We start from the raw sequence: 17,831 nt of genomic DNA on the forward strand, positions 1-17,831 counted from the left end.
GAACTTTAATGCCAAACAATAGCCTTTAATGTGGCTATCATTTCAAAGGGAGAATCATGATTTCAAAGAGACTTAGTGAAGTTTAATGAATTCACTTGTCAGAAAGGTGATTCTCCTAAGGCTCGGGGAGTTAAAAGGGAATTGAACACAAGCCAAGCAGATTGATGTGATGCCTTTGCTCGGGGCCTGCAAGAGTCCAGTGTGAGGCAAATGGAAAGGGCCAGCTGCAAAAATGGGTAGGCACACATTTCCTTTCTTCCACCACATGGGGTGTCCTTATTCTCAGGCTTCTCAGATGCCCTTCCCACCCTGCAGTCCTGCCCCTGGCTCTGAAACCCCACACACCTGCAAGAAAGCAAAAACCAGTTTTTAAATAAACACATTGCACATGCTTATCGCGAACCCCAGGGTGGAATCAAGCTTTGGAAGGGGAAAGAGAACGTGTGAATTTTACTATTCTTCGGAGCATCTTGGACTCTATCTGCTTGTCTCAGAGGAAACACCAACGGTTCTCTGGGCTGTCTCTTGTGCCTGGGAAGACCAGGGAGGCCTTCGCTGCCTCTGGGGAAATCTCAAGAGAATATTTCTCCCATTTGATCCCAGGCATTCCTGAAGTAGAGATTTTTAATTAGGCTTAGAGGATCATTTATACAAGGATCTTTCTCTTTGGAACCTGATGGTTTAACATCTGCTTTGGGGCAAAGGTATATATATATATATATATATATATATATATATATATATATATATATGTATATACACATATATGTATACATATATATGTGTGTGTGTGTATATATATATATATACACACACACACATATATATGTATACATATATGTGTATATACATATATATATATATATATATATATATATATATAGACTTTATTTCTTTCCATTAACAGTTGTTTACCATGAAAAGTCCCCATGTATAAACAGGATGGGTGTTAATAATGCTGCAGAAGTTGTTGTGGAAAACCATCTGGCCTCAGGCCTCTGTGTATAACATGCTAGGACACACAGTAGAGTTACTCAGCCAGGGTGCCCGCAGGATGCAGGGGAGTCAAGGCACCCCACCCGCCTCTGCCCTGCCTGTTCAAAAGGTTTCTGTTTCCTTACTTTTGACATGTGGGGTGGTAAATATGAGAGCTTACTGAGATGTCAGCTATGGGAAGCTAGATTCTGGATAATGCTGCAGTGTAGTATTCCAGACTTGAAGCCCTTAAAATAATTAGACATATAAGTACTTGAAAGGCTGAACAGCGACAACGATGAACTGAAGAAAGACTGAAACAAGATGTGACAAGCCTCGTACAAATTATTCATAATTGCATTCTGATTCATAACAGGAGTTAAAGCAGCCTGTAAGCCCCACACTGCAGCTGGTTATATGAGAGCACTGGTCTGTTGATTTGCTCCCTCCAGTGAGGACAGGCCAGATGGAGAGGCCTTTGGGAGGGAGATCACTGTAGATAAAAATGATCCTTCCAGGCCAAATGGTCTTTTGGCTGAAAGTCTCAGAGATTTGGTAACCACAGTTGGACTATAACCAAGGAAAAGACTGAGGAAATTCTCAGCCATAGGCCACCTGGGTAGACTTTTGGGGGGTGGTGGCCCCTTCTCCACCTCTGCCCACACACTGCAGATTATCTCTGGAAAACGTCCCACAGCCCAATCTTTCTCAGGGTGATGAACTGTCTACTTCAAAATTACATAGACTACTTATTAAAATGCACATTTCAGGTCTCCCCCCAGACCCTGTCATTCAGAAATTGTGTCAGTACAGCTGGGGAATCTTCTCTTCTAGAAAATGTTCCAGATGACTCTTTATACTTAAAAGTTCGAAAACCACTGCTGAAGCCTGATAGGCAGATACTTTCTTGGGCTCTGGCATCATTTAACCTTTTCTTTAACTCAGGATGAGAAGGATCCATTATGTCCCAGATTGGACATAGATGGGCAAGAACTTGATGCATCTCAGTAGGCTTATCCAGCGGTTAGAAAAATGAATGAGCAGGTGTTTCCTAAGCATTCTGTCATAGAAGAGGTGCTCAACGTTTGCTGTGTTTGTTGGTTTGTTGTGATGTTACCGGTGAGGGATACTCAGGTCATATGGTGGGTTCTTGCCCTCCAAAAGCTTTCACTTTGGTTGAGAAGTTAAGGCCAACACCGATGAAACATCTGCAAATCCTGTGAAGTAATAGATAATTTAGTACAAGATTGCCTGGTATAAAAAGTTATAGGTTAGATAAAAAACAGGCTGGCATAGTCAGAGGAAGCCTCATAGGGGAGATGGGATGTAAGCTGGATTGTGAAGAATTGGTAGATTTGGGGCCTGAAAAAGAAGGCAGGAAGTTCCTGGCAAGAGGAACATGATGGCTGGAGGCCCAGAGGTAGAGGAGGGCTGGGGGGTGGATGGCCCAGTAGGAAGATCAGAGTGGCTTCAGGGAAGGGATGTGTTAGGAAGTAAGTGGGATGGCTGATCACAAAGGTCCTGAGAAGCCAAGTAAAGGAATGTAGATAAGAAAAGGGAGTGGAAGCTATTGAAAGCTGTCGAGGAGCAAAGATAACACTATTTCATGGGCCCAGCAGGGTCAGGAGAGGTGTTATTGTTTTGGTGGTTCCCAAAGCTGGGCGTCACTTACATGCTAGTGGGGAAAATGGTGAGGAGTCAGATACATCTGGGGAGACTCAGTCTAGAGTCTGCATGTCAGATACACGGTCTGGGGCAGATGAGGCAACACAGGGCAGTTCTGGGTCTGGCAGGGAGAGGGGTCAGTCCAAGATGGCTGGAGCCAGATAGAGAGTTGAGTCGAGGTCACGGGCTGTGGAATCTACAGTAGAGAGGGCCAGGGCTTCCCAGGCCAGGCAGGAGGCCAAAACAGACATTGAAACTAGCAAATAAGGAAAGACTTGGCACAGCAGAATCTGTGGAATTAGTCTGGTTATCCACGGTGAAACAAGGCTCATGGGATCTGTTCTTGGGAGACCCTAACAAAAAAATCAGTATTGTGCTTTAAAGGGCCATCCCACATTGCATGCGCATGGGCTGGAGCCAGGCTCCACCCAGCTGTGAGTTATAGTTAAGATTGGCTTTCCTCTGTGTGGCATGCTGGCAGAACCATTCTGGAGTCTGCCCAGAGCTACAAGTATAAAGGGGCACTAGACCATAGGCATATGTGGCTGATTTCTAGGAAGTCCTGATTCCCCTTTTTCTGGTGGTGCTCCTCAATCAGCAAACCTGTACTTTGAGGAAATTCACATCACAGAAGCAGAGAATGTCCAAATACTAAGGGAGATTTTAGATTGTAGCTCAGGGACACCAAAGAGATTTTTTTCTCCTGTGCTAACTCCAGTTACATGACGGTGGCTGCCCAGAGTGCTGGGTCTAGCGTGGGTTTTGCGGGAAAGGATAGACTGATTGATCAGGGATGTTTGCCATGGGTATGGGAGGAGTGGGTAAATATTGTCACCAGTGCCACCTATTTGCCATGTCTGACCTCCTCTGTGGGGATCCAGAAGCCCGAGGATGTTAAATATGTGACCCACAGCAGTTCTAGGACTGGGCCTGTGGTCCTCTGACTCCCAGGCCTAGTGTTTTTCCTCTGGATCACACAACCTTCCTACCCTCCTACTCACCATGGGGCTGTCACACTGACTTCATTTTCCCAGTCCCACCCTTGGCTTTTACTAGACTGTGTTAGGAACTTGGCCATAGAACTAATTTGCACAATGGCTAAACTTGTTTTACATGTGATCAGAACTCTTGGGGAAGGATTCTAGGAAGAGGAATTACAGATTGATTCAGAATTCCCGAGTACTGGGAAATGCAAGTAGGAAGGGGGATGGCAAGAGCTGACTGAGAGAAGCAGGGTGAATGAGGAAGCAGCCGTGGATTGCCATGACTTTCACGGCATTGAAGTTGGTAGGTGAGAGGTGGGCATGTGGTGGGAAGGAGAGAACCCTATGCTTATGGAACATATGTGAGAGGTAAGGTGGTCCTAGAGGGCACGTGGGCAGTGGCCCTGCTCACATAATGTAGCACACAGTGAATGTTAGAACAAAGAAAAGCCTACTGTGCTTATAGTGTTTGGTCCTCACAGCCAGTCTGGCTGTGGATCTGATTAGCCCACATTTTACAGAAATAGGAAGTGAGTTGGGTCTCTGAATGGTTAAGGAACTCAAACACTTCAGTAAGAGGCTGATCATATTACAGATTCCAAATCCCATCTCTTTCCCCTGGTAGGGAGAATGCCTTCTTAGGGAACCTAGTATTTCAGAGAGATAGCCAAGGGTTATCTCGTTCTGCTTATTAGCCTTCTCTCAGATGAAAAACTGTCTACTTCCAGTGTATGACACATAAATCCAACCTTATTCCTAATTCCTAGGGTAGAGGTCAGCTCTGTGTGTTGTTTGCTTTTGAGTTGTGTGCATGTGTTATTGAGGAATTAACTTCAGAGGAAAGGGGTATGTTTGGAACTTTGTAACTGCATCTGTCACTTCTCTTAGTCAACCTCTTCTCCTCTCTCCTACCCTGCTTTTTGCTAAGAGAATCAGGGATAAACTGCTTAAATAAATGTGCAGCCTGCTGAGTCCAGACTGCCCTCAATTGCTTGTGGTATTTTGAGACATAAAATGTTGTTATTTGAAGCTGTTCAAAGAGGCTTCCAGCACATGCCCGGGCAGGGCCTCAGGGTGGGCAGAGCTCAGCTCAAATGCTGGCTCCACCAGGCTAATAACAGGGTAACATGGCTCCTGTCTTACGACCAGCCTCAGAAATTAAACCTGCACTTCTGGGGCCTGGCTGGAAACCAGCCCTCCTTCCCCTGCCAAGGAGGAGCTGTTTCCCCCAGGACTATCTACAGAGATAGTGTGGCCACTCTTGGGCATTAAAAGCAAACTGACTGGTTTAAGCCATCAATTGCTGTTAGTGTGGGCTGCTGCAAGTGAGGCCAGAGCCTGGAGGAGGCTGGTGAAGGGTTGCCCACCTTCTCTCTTCAGTCACACCATTACCCTACAGTAGCCCTATAGTAGTCCCTCCCCTCCTTATCTGTGGTTTTGCTTTCCACAGTTTCAGTCACCCGCGGTTGACCGCAGTATGGAAGTAGGTGATCCTCCTCCGACATATCATCGGAAGGCCATAAGTAGCCTAACGCAACGTCACAATGGCTGTGTCATTCACCTCGCTTCATCTCAGCACATAGGTATTTCATCATCTCACATCATCACAGAGAGAAGGAGGCTGAGTACAGGACAATAAGATAATTTTGGAGAGAGAGACCACATTCACATAACTTTTATTATAGTGTATCATTGTAATTGTTCTAGTGTATTATTAATTTTGTTATGTTTATTTATTTTTGAGAGAGAGAGACAGAGCACGAGTGGGGGAGGGGCAGAGAGAGAGGGAGATGCAGAATCCAAAGCAGGCTCCAGGCTCTGAGCTGTTGGCACAGAGCCCAACTCGGGGCCCAAACTCCCGAACCATGAGAGCATGACCTGAGCCGAAGTCGGATGCTTAACCCACTGAGCCACCCGGGCGCCCCTGCTAGTTTGTTATTATTATTATTAACATTGTTCATCTCTTTGCCTGGTTTATAAATTCAGTTTTGTTATACATGTACAGGAAAAACCATAGGGCTCAATGCTATCCATGGTTTCAGGCATCCACTGGAGTGGGGTGGGGGGGAGTCTTAGAACATATTCCCACAGACAGGTGGTGAGACCACTGTATGTGATTTACTCTAATAGTCCTACAAGCACACTAGGGATCGTGGAGGGTTCATCAAGCTCATTTAATACCAGAAAACCAGGGCACAAACTTATTAAGGCTTAAGGTTACATTGAAACCCTAACATTTGTGTTTTGCTTTTGTTTTTTGTTTGTAAATTTTATTTTATTTTATTTTACAGTTTTACTAACATATAGTTGACATATAACATTGTATAAGTTTAAGGTGTGCCACATAATGATTTGATATATGTATATACTGCAAAAATGATCACCACATTAGGTTTAATTAACAGCCATCACCTCACATAGTTACATAATTTTTTTTTATTGTTGAGATAAAAACTTTTAAGATCTGCTCTCTTAGCAACTTTCAAGTATATGATACACTATTATTAATTCTGGTCACAGTGCTGTACATGATATCCCCGTGACTTATTTATTTTATAACTGGAAGTTTGTACCTTTTGATTCCCTTTACCCATTTTGCCTACCTTCTGGAACCCTGACCTTTGGCAACCACCAATCTGTTCTCTGTTTCTAGGAGTTCAGTTTTTTTTGGCTTCCACATAGATGTGAGATCATATAGTATTTGTCTTTCTCTGTCTGAGTTATTTTGCTAAAACCCTAACATTTAAAAATGGAAACCCAGCCTCTACATATCTGTAGAAATGATCATTTATGTGAATTAAAAATAATCAGATTCTATTTTAATTACATTGCTCCTTTCTGAAAAGAGATAATTATAATGCAAATGAAAAAAAATCTCAATACTTCCCTGTTTTTAAAGCACCTGGGTGGCTCAGCTGGTTAAGTGTCCTACTTCGGCTCAGGTCATGATCTCACAGTTCATGAGTTTAAGCCCCGTGTAGGGCTCTGTGCTGACAGCTCAGAGCCTGGAGCCTGCTTAGGATTCTGTGTCTCCTTCTCTCTCTGCCCCTCCCCTGCTCGTGCTCTCTCTTTCTCTCTCTCGCTCTCAAAAATAAATAAACATTAAAAAAATACTTCCATGCTTTATTTTTTTGGAGAAGAGAGCAAACTGAAATCAACCAAAAAACACTTAACCACATGATATGTCAACAAGTTTCTACTGTTTTGCTTAGAAGACTTTCCAAGTGTTACATAGTTTCATTTTTAAAACACTGAATCCAGAGTCCTTTGCTATTAGATTTTAAGAAATTTCATATATACATTTATGAAAAAATAGCTTCTTAGTGAAAACTTGGAAATTGCTCTAAAAACAGAAAACAAAAATCATCCTCTAGTGGAAATTAGAAGTAACAGTTTGCATTGCTATAGCTTCATTCTGTTTTTCTATGCCTACGTAATTGTCTTTGAACAAAATTAACACTTTGCTCAATACACTCTGGAGTCCTCATTTTTTTCACTCCACATCACCTCAACCTATGCCTGTAACATTAAGATGAGAATACATTATTTATAATGGCTGACAATATTTCACCATTCTCTTCTTGAATTTTTTTACATTTAGCTGCTAGGACAGCTCTCTCTCTCTCTCTCTCTCTCTCTCTCTCTCTCGGTTCTCCACCTTAGAATCTTCTAAATTTCTGCAGAACCTCTCCAATTTCTTAAAAAAATTTTTTTTAATGGTTATATTTATTTTTGAGACAGAGAGAGACAGAGCATGAGCGTGGGAGGGGCAGAGAGAGAGGGAGACACAGAATCCGAAGCAGGCTCCAGGCTCTGAGCTATCAGCACAGAGCCTGACGTGGAGCTCGAACTTGTCAACCAAGAGATCATGAACTGAGCCGAAGTTGGACGCTCAACCAACTGAGCCACCCAGGCGCCCTGAACTTCTCCAGTATCTAACAGTGGGAAGTGCCCCAGAGTTCAGTCCTAAGGCTTCAGGCTGCCTCTCTTCTCCAGCTGTACTCTCGTGCCCAGTGATCCCATCCATTACCGTGGCCTCAGATACCATGCATGTACTGCCAGCTCCCCAGTTCTATCTTTAGAGCTGAACATAAGTACAACTGCCTTTTGGCCATCTCTGTGGCATCTCTATGACTCATGAACGTATTGAACTTAGTAGGTCTAAAGCTAAACTCTAATGAACCTGCACCTCAGGTCCCAATCTTAACAAGGTCTCCATCCTTGACCTACGGCAGGCCTCCAACTTGGTCTGATGTTTTCCTTGACTCGTTTATATCACACATCCAGTCCTTCAGCAAAACCTACCAGCTCTTCCCTTCAAGAATGTTTAGAATCAGAACTCACCTTTCATCTCATCTTCATTGCAACCACCCTGGCCCAAACCACCTTCATCCCCTGGTTGGATGATTTCAAAAGCTACCGAATGGGTCTTCATCCTGATTCTTTTCTGGACCCTGACAGTTGATGCTCAACACAGTAATCGGATACTGTCATCGGTCTGTTCAAAAGCCTCGAAGGGGTATTCCAAACTCACTGCTAGTAAAAGCTGCCACAAACCATCAGTGCTTCTACCCCCCACCCCTCTGGCCCACGTCCACCCTGCTCCAGCCACACAGGTGTCCAGTTTGCTCTCCCTTTGGAGCTTTGCCTGGGTGTATCCTAACTTGATAGGTTCTTCCCCACAGATAGCTGCCTGCCTTGTTCCTCCTTGCTTCTGGTATTTCTGGTCAAATACCATCTTACCTTTGACAGTTCTCCCTGAACTATATGAAGAGCTATCTTCCCACCCAATACTTCGTCTCCGCACTCCTATTTTTATTATTCTCCATATTAGTTTCTCTATGGAGCATATGTATTAGTTTCCTACGGCTGCCATAACAAAGTATCACAAATAGGGTAGTTTGAAACTACATAAGTTTATTCTCTCTTGCTTCTGGAGGCTTGAAGTCTGGAATCAAGGTGCTGGGAAGATTGGTTCCTTCTGAGGGTTCCGAGATTCTGTTCCGTGCCTCTGTCCTGGCTTCTGGTGATGGCTGGCAACCTTGGCATTCCACGGATGTAGATACACCACTCAGTCTCTGCCTCCATCTTTACATGGCTGCCTTCCCTCCGTGTCTCTTTCCTACTTCATAAAATGCTACCAGTCATACTAGGTGAAGGTTCACCCTATTCCATTTGACCTCAGTTTAATTTAATGAATCCATGTGCAATTATCCTTGTTTCCAAATAAGGTCACATTCTGAGTTAGGACTTTAACACATGTTTTCTTGGGGACACAAAACAGCCCATAGCAGCATACAACATATTTACTTGTTTATTTGTTTAGTGTTTATTCTATTAGGTTATTTGGGTCTTTATCCTCTCTTATTGGGCATTTAGGTTGTTTCTGATTTGGACTTATTATAAACAATACCATAACATATCTTCATTTTTTTTACATATATGAAATTTATTGTCAAATTGGTTTCCATACAACACCCAGTGCTCATCCCAAAAGATGCCCTCTTCAATACCCATCACCCACCCTCCCCTCCCTCCCACCCCCCATCAACCCTCAGTTTATTCTCAGTTTACATATCTTCAAACACACTTTTTTTTCCCCCTTTGATGTCGATATTTTTTTTTTCCTTAGGGCCAATTCTCAGGTCACAGACCCTCAAAGAGTCAAAGAGATTAAATTTTTTTTATAGTGTTTGATTTATATACATCCTCATTTGAACCACTTGGACTAAAGAGGATAGTCATACATATTTGAAGACCATTCACATACACATCCATCTTTTAAGACAGTGGCCTCCCAACTTTTTGTCATGGCTATAGTCATTAATTAGTTCATATTCTCTTAGGGGGTAGAGTTTCCTATTAACTGGCTCCTACCTACTGGACCTGGGCCAGATTCAAAACTGAAGGCAATGCTGTGTGGGCATGGTGTGAGGGAACCAATCACCCCTGGGAGACTGGGAGAAATCGTACCCATTAAATCCCTCCTAACCATGCAGTGCTACATGAACCAGCCAAATCCCCTATTTAAAAATATATATATACATATAAGATGATCAAAGAAAAGGCCACTCAGCTAAAGGCTGTTGTTTTGTCTGGAGCAAGGGTGAGCAAATGGCACCGATTATCTGTGAAGCTGGCTGGACATTGCAGTCAGTCAGCTGAGGTCCCTGAGTATCTATGGTGCTGATGGATAATTCCCCCTTTCGCTGAACTTTCCCATGGTTCTCTGTAATGAACTTTTATACCTGCTAACAATTTGTTCACATATCCTGCTTGTAAGCCTGAAGAGAATTTGACTAACAAAGCCAGCACGATATTGCTGTACAGAAGGAATGTACCCCTTGACGATCTCACCAAAGGTTATTCCTGTAAGCAACTGGGTCACCTCAACCTTCCCAGCTCTGGAGGTTGCCGTGAAAACCTTTTCCTTAGGTTTCAGTTCAGCAGTTATAAAATGGCGGCTCAGTGTTGATTTATTTAATTACTGGTTCGAAAAACTCAGCACTTAAATGTTCCTTACTTATTGTATACGAAGTTCACTGATAGACTTAAAATTAGTTGTAAGTGTTATCTGCTAAATAATATTCTTCATTCACTGGGAATTTATCTAACACTGATCTCAAATTATTTAACAATGAAATTTCAGATTTACTGTAGACACAAAAGTCCTCAGACTTATGGAATTTGAGGATCCATATTGTATAATCTATCATTTGATTTCTGTTGTTGTCAATTGTCTGAGCTGTGGCCACCCTGAATGCTTTGATGTTTCCATGTAGTGTTGACCCCTATGCAGAAAATAATCATCAGTTAAATAAATAAAACAATTAGGAATGGAACACTGGTACCTATAGTAGGCACAATTTTAAGATGAGCCCAGTGAGTCACACTTGTAAAAGCCTATGAATTGCTTTTAGCAAATGGGATATGGCAACAGTAATAGTCACCTCCATGGTCATTGTTATATAAGACTCCATTGTAGTAGATTCCAGAGAGAGAGAGAGATTGTCCTTCTGGCCTTGAAGAAGTAAGCTACCACATGGTAGTGAACTGTGGGCAGCCTCTAGAGGCTGAGAATGGTACCCGGGTGAGAGCCAGCAAGAAAACCGGGACTTCAGTCCTTCATCTACAAGAAACTGAATTATGCTAGAAACCATGGGAACAGGGAAAAGGCCCCCACACTCCAGAAAAAAATGCAGCTGGGCTGACACCTAGGCTGCAGCCTTGAGAGACTCTGAGCCTCGAGGACCCAGTTAAGCCATGCCTAACTTCTCACCTGTAGAAACTGAGAGAATAAATGGATGTTGTTTTAGGCTACCAAGCTGGTAGTAATTTGTTACTCAGCAACAGAAATGCAGTACTGTCTCCTTATCCCGGTAGCATGCAAGAGAGTGGGTTTAAATCTCAGCTCTGCTACTTACTAGCTATACAGCCTTGGCAAATTTTAACCCCTCTGAGCCTGTTACCTTAACTATTAAAATAGTACCTACTTCAGGGTGTTGAGGATTGAATGAAATAATGCATGTAAGTTACTTAGCATGGCACATGACACTAGTAAGTTCTCAGCAAGCGTTTTTCATTGTCAGCAGAGGTGGGGCATTTTTAGTTCCATAATGCTAAACATTTTCATCGTTTCTTTTCTCCACGTACCCCAAGTTTGGAAGATTTTTGTCTATCACTTTAACTGAATTTGTTAAGTAATCATTCACTTCCCCATCTATTTCTGCTTAATTAGACACACAGAGCTTCTGATCAGCTTGCAGTAGTAACATAATAATTATAATTAATATAATTTGGCTAAAAGCAAAGACATTTGATGTTATATAGTTAATGCAATTTCCATTAGCTTTTGAAATATTGGAAAAGAGTGGTTGAGCCTTGTGAGAGTACCCGATTTGGACCCTTGCTGTTAGTTGATTGATGGGAAGTAGGCATTGAGTGACTTTCTGTAGTTCAGCAAGTTAATCATGATTTACCTTTATATGTCACCATATTTGCTCAGGTAGTGTTGGACAGGTGAGATTGGCTGAAAAGAAAACCAAGATCAAGTAAAAGAATAAAGTGCCAAGAAAGGACAAGAAAGACGTTGGATACAATATTAAAATTATTTTAGGCACTTACTTCTTGGAAATTAGCTTTAGAATGGCTAAAGTTTTAGGAATTGTGCAATGTCAAGATTTGAGTCATGGTAGAATGAATAATTGTATTGATGCTCTGCATTTGTATATTTTAAAAAAATTTTTAATGTTTATTTATTTTTGAGAGAGAGAAACAGAGTGCAATCAGGGGAGGGGCAGAGAGAGGAGACGTAGAATCTGAAGCAGGCTCCAGGCTCTGAGCTGTCAGCATAGATAGAGCCTGAGGAGGGGCTCAAACTCATGAGCCAAGATCATGACCTGAACTGAAGTTGGTTGCTTAACTGACTGAGCCACCCAGGTGCCCAGGAAATTGTATGTATTTAGTAGAAGTTTCTTTTATACAAGCTTGCCAAAAATTCTGATAAACAAGAAATAGCTATGTTGTAATGAACTATTTCATCTAGTTTAAAAGTATACTGATTTTTTAAGTGCAGAAAACAAAAATAAAGCTTAAGAAGTACATTCAAAAAGTTAAGGTTAAATAAATTGTATTTTCTAGTTTATACTCTGAATATACCTTGAAAAACATAAGTTCTGTGATACAACGTACACAATACATGCAACAGGCACACAGTACATACAACACCCCACAGTGCACACACAAAGCACACAAATGGCAACCCATATTAGCATTTAAAGGGCTCTGAGAAGTCCTGCAGTAGAGAACTATTGAACTTTATTTAATCATGTTTTTCTGAAATTAATCTCAGAATCCTTCCTCCTCCTCCCCCAAGTGACCTTGATTTCTGATGATATGGTGCTTTCTGGAAAACACTTTGTGAATGATGGCTCTGGGAGATTTTCCCTAAGGAGTTAGCTATTATGTAGGATAAGTATAAGGTACACTGAATATTTATGGGTGAACTTTGCAACCATTAAAACAACTCACAAATGAGACACAACACCTCCAAACTATGTAAAGAACATTGAGGATCCTGGCAAGTACTGGAAACTCTGTTACTTCCTGAATCCAGGTTCTTTCTTTTATGCACAGACGAAGCCTCGTGTACTTGCGGTGCCGTTCCCTGCTCATGTAGGGACAGAGGTCCTGATGAACATAAAGGTGGTCACTTTCCTGCAAAGTGGGTCAGTAACCCCAGGCTGGAAGTCCCCCTCCCAGCTGTGTCAGGAGCCTTTGACTTGACAGCATGATGTGGAGCAGTAGGCTATTTGCATTCCTGCTCCAGAGGGATCAGATCAGGATCCAAAGGCAGCGCCTATCAGCTTTACCCCACCCTGTTTATTTCATGGAGAAAGACAGAGGACTATATTTCAACATCTCAAGAATGTACAGTAGGGCTTGCAGGGTGCTTACTCTAAAGATTAAAAAGGTTTTATCTTCATAAGGAAGCTTTGACATTTGCTGTCAGGATGCCAGACCACAATTCTATATAAGCTTTCCTTAAGGTTCAACCGACAGTGTCTCGGGTGCTGAGAACCTTTATTGCCAAAATGAGAATGAATGGCTGCACAGTCTAAGGCGTTAATGTTTTGTATTTTGAATAAAACTGTGATTGTTCCACAGAGTGACTTAAACGTTATAAAGTAAATCAAATATTTTGGCAACTCCTAGATAGGCCCTTTCTTAGTAAATTACCTATTTATTAAGGTGCAGAGCAATGAAAGAATTTGCTAAAAATTGTTTTGCTTCAGTTCCCTCAACATTTGAATACATACAAGATATTTTGCTGTGTTCTTTGCCTATTGATGTGCCCCATTGGTAGAAAGTAAATATCTGATACCTTCATTCTTCCAAGATAATTTCTACTCATTGAAGGTCTTATTTGATGGGCATTGCAGACTGAACACATCCCAGAGTCAGCCTGTCTGCCTTATTATTTTTTTTGATTTTTAAAAATACTTATTTATTTTTGAGAAACAGAGAGAGACAGAGCACAAGCACGGGGGTGGGGGGCAGAGAGAGAGAGAGGGAGACACAGAATCTGAAGTAGGCTTCAGGCTCTGACATGTCAGCGCAGAGCCCAACACGGGGCTGGAACCCATAAACCGTGAGATCATGACCTGAGCTGAAGTCTGACGCTCACCCGACTGAACCACCCAGGCGCCCCCTGTCTGCCTTCTTAAACACACAAACTTAACCAGCCTGTCAAATGGTCCTCAACAAAGCCAGTTTCATGGGAATCAAATTGTTTTTTTTCATGGGAATTTTTAAATGTTAAAGGACAACATCTATTCATAAATTAGTTTCTGATTAAAAAAAAATTTCCCAATCACCAATGCTGAGCTTTGTGCCAGTCCTTTCTAGCCTTTTAGTGTATTGTCTTGAGTTGAAACACTAGAACCAGTATGTTGAAAGACATGTATGTTTCAGGGAGCTGTGTACTGATAGGATATTTCTGCCCTACCAGAAGTTCAGAGACAGGAGCTTCCCTAGCTGTAATTCTTGAGATCATTTCTAGAGATTGTGATCATTTCCAGAGCCTTAGTCTAGGTGCTGCGATTCAGAGGGTGGCCTCCTAATTGCTCGAGAGTGGATTGTAGTGGTGAATTTTATGTGTCAACTTGGCTGGACCATGATACCCACATATTTGGTCAAACATTATTCTAGGTGTCTTTGTGAAGTTAGTGTTAGATGATATTAACATTTAAGTCAATAGACTGTGACTAAAGCAGATTGCTTTCCAGAATGTGGATGGGCCTTGTCCAATCACTTGAAGACCTTAATAAAAAAGACTGATCTGCCCAGAAGGAGGGAGAATTCCGCAACATTTGTATTTTCCCAGATCTCTAGCCTGCCAGCCTACCCTACAGATTTGGACTTGCCAGCCTCCATAATCATGTGAGCATGACTCTTTAAATAAATCTCTCTCTCCCCCTCTATGTACCAATCCTATTGGTTCTGTTTCTTTGGAGAACCCTAATACATGGGTGGATCTTTTACTGTGCCTCGTGGTCAACTCAAGAGCTGCTGTATAAAGAGCGGTCTGGAATGACAAGCAAGACTTTCAGCAGTCTATCTGGGTCTCAACATTTGGCTTTGATCTTTTCCTGGAGCTTAGCTTCTGGGTGCTTTCTGAAAATCCTGGTACTGACCCTCAGGCTGGCTCCTTATACACCAGTTTGACTCTGCCTTTTGTATAACAAAATAGGCTCCCTTACGAACAAGAGTCTGAGCCCTCTGACGTTTTTCTCTCCAGCTAAAATTATATGTGGTGGCTCCTAACTTTGTATAATTTAAGGATCTATTCAGAATTTAAACAGTAAACATGTCTAATATGATACAAGGTTAATCAGTTAACAATTCTCAAACAGCATTTTCTTGTACTTGCCTTATACAAGTCACATAATGCTGAGCCTGTTCTATTATAGTGTCATTTTATATAATTTTGTGTATTTCTGCTTATCATGTTTCAGCGGATCCTATGCTGGAGGAGAGGACCTATAAAACATCTAATGCATAGTGTCATTTGTGTAAATACAATATTATATGTCAATGATCTAGTTCTCAATGGTGGTAACACAAGTATTATATTATACACAAGTATTATATTATAACACAAGTATTATATATATATACAATGTATATATAATATATGTATGTGTATATATATATATATATATATATATATATATATATATATATATATGTATATATATATATGGAGAGAGAGAGAGAGAGATCATGTTTACTGAATGCTTACTATGTGCCAGGCACTGTTGTGTAGGTACTCCAACAACCTTAACTGAGAGAGGTGCTATTATTAACCCCATTTTGCAGATGGGGAAACTGAACTGCACACCTAGCAAATGATCCTTGAGATTGTTTGACTGTCCTTGTTGGGAGGCACTTCTGTTGCCCCACTGATGGCCTTGAGAATTTCCCCTTCTGCTTCAACCCACAAATGTAATAGCATAGTAATCTCCTAAACTCACGGTCAAGGACGTTACCCCGAGGAGCTGTTTCATCTTCAACTTTTCTGGCTGACTCTCTTTTCTGAAGTCTATTCTAGTGTCTGATTTGTCATGATTTCTTTTTATTATTTATTTATTTATTTATTTATTTATTTATTTATTTATTTATTTAACGTTTATTCATTCTTGAGAGACAGAGCATGCATGGGGGAGGGGCAGAGAGAGAGGGAGACACAGAATCGGAAACAGGCTCCAGGCTCCGAGCCGTCAGCACGGAGCCCGATGCGGGGCTCGAACCACAAACTGTGAGATCATGACCTGAGCCCAAGTCTGACGCTTAACTGACTGAGCCACCCAGGTGCCCCTGTCATGATTCCCTTTGTTCCTCCCCTGCCCTTCCACAAATGACCCCTGGTTTGCTGGGTTTCTGTGTCCTGTCTCTTTTCCAGCAAGCTTTGTACCTGTCCCCAAGGGCTCAGCGTGCTCAAGGTTATGGCTGTACCATCAGAAAGCTCGTTCACTTCCTTCTCAGCTTCTTGGTCTGACCTGTTCTGTAAGACTGAGGGCTCTGGATAGCTGAAGTTTTCTATCCATAAAAGATCCATTCCTTTTTTCCGACTTGTGCATAGGATGATTTAGCCTCTTTTCACATACTTTTTTTCTTCAACCAAAGTTAACTTTGCAGATTTCATTTAAATACCACTTCAATGAACTTGTTACAAGTTCTCAATGCTTCTGGTTCTGTTTTTTAACTTTGAGAGGGCAGCCTTCTATTGCTGTAATACACTGAAAAATCTCCCTAAAGCCAAATGAGCCTTTTCTACACTTCTCTCTCTGGAGCACACTTCGATTGCCCATTTAACATATTCCTTCCTTTTGTGCCAAAGCATGCTTGTTGTCTGTGTGTTTGCGTCTTCTTAAGTAGCAGAAATCTATCATACCTGGGGCCCATGGCATCGTAATTGTGAAGTAGCTGTAAAAATACTACCTTCCTTAAGGCACCTGGGTAACTCAGTCGGTTAAATGTCCAACTCTTGATTTCAGCTCAGGTCATGATCTCATGGTTCGTGGGTTCGAGCCCTGCATCGGGCTCTGCACTGACAGTGCAGAGCCTGCTTGGGATTCTGTCTCCCTCTCTCTCTGCCCTTCTTTCCCCTCTAGCTTTCTGTCTCTCAAATAAATAAACATTAAAACAAAGTACACTCCCCCAAAACAGGTGGATGCTACAATCCAATGCATTAATTCCTGTTAGAATTATAAGGGTTGAATCCTGCTAGAGCTGAGCAGATAGGGCTCTCATGGTCAGGAGGCGGGAGTGGGGGGGTGGGGGCAGGAAAGAGCGGATGGACTGGGAACTCTCAGACCCAAGAACAGGGCTCTGGAGTCAGAAATAGGCAGTTGCTCCTGATGGCCACTGACATGGACACTGAGGAAAGGATGGCCAAGTTGGAACCAGGACAGAGGGGCAGGGAGCCAGAAGTTGAGGTGCCAAGGACATAAATGGAAAACCAACGGATATTTGGGTTCCTATCCAGGCTGAGAATTCTGAGGCCCTGAGGCATCTCCACTGGTGCTTCCTCAGAAAGCAAAGTTCTTCTGAAATGACACGAAAACTCCCATTCTCTGCGGATTAAAGGGTCTGATTGTACTGGAGCTAGGACATGGGAGCTCTGCATACCAATGGTGATATCCTTGATGGTACATTCGTGCCCTTTTCTAGAGAAGGAATTTCAATGCTCCTGAAACACTGAATTGAATTGAATTGAACTGAGTTGAGTTGAGTCCAATTGAAGAGAAAGTGTGGGGGTGGGGAGGGAGAGAGAGAGATTGAAAGAGACTGAGAGAAGGCTGCAGTTGGGTTGAGGCAACCTATCTGAAATTCGTATTTTAAAATTTAAGCGTTTGTTTATCTCCAATCATGATGTTCCATTTGAGAAAGGAAGGGAATCTGTCTTGTGAGTCAGATACTTCAGTTTAACTGTCTCATTTGTTATTCCTCTCACAGAAGAGGAAAACTAAGTAAATTGTATAACTGGAATAATTACACTTCCTATTTTTGGGCACCATATTTGCCAATTCTTTCTTAATAGCATTAGAACAAATTCAGTGAAAACTCATTGTGTGGTGCAAAGGGTGGTGGTGGTTAACATAACTTGACAAGTAGGTCCCTGTGGATTGGAAAAGAGGCCATACA

General features: G+C 42.1%; 1 long non-coding RNA gene across 1 annotated transcript; it reads right to left on the reverse strand.

The window, feature by feature from the left end:
- Positions 1–1,302: 1,302 nt before the first annotated feature.
- Positions 1,303–8,822, reverse strand: LOC131517207 (uncharacterized). Its single transcript, XR_009264458.1, has 2 exons — positions 8,535–8,822; positions 1,303–2,192 (listed from the first exon to the last, which is right to left on the reverse strand). It is a non-coding gene; the product is annotated as an uncharacterized LOC131517207 (long non-coding RNA).
- Positions 8,823–17,831: the final 9,009 nt, after the last annotated feature.

Source organism: Neofelis nebulosa, chromosome 7 (assembly GCF_028018385.1).
Source record: "Neofelis nebulosa isolate mNeoNeb1 chromosome 7, mNeoNeb1.pri, whole genome shotgun sequence".
Classification (NCBI taxonomy): Eukaryota; Metazoa; Chordata; class Mammalia; order Carnivora; family Felidae; genus Neofelis; species Neofelis nebulosa.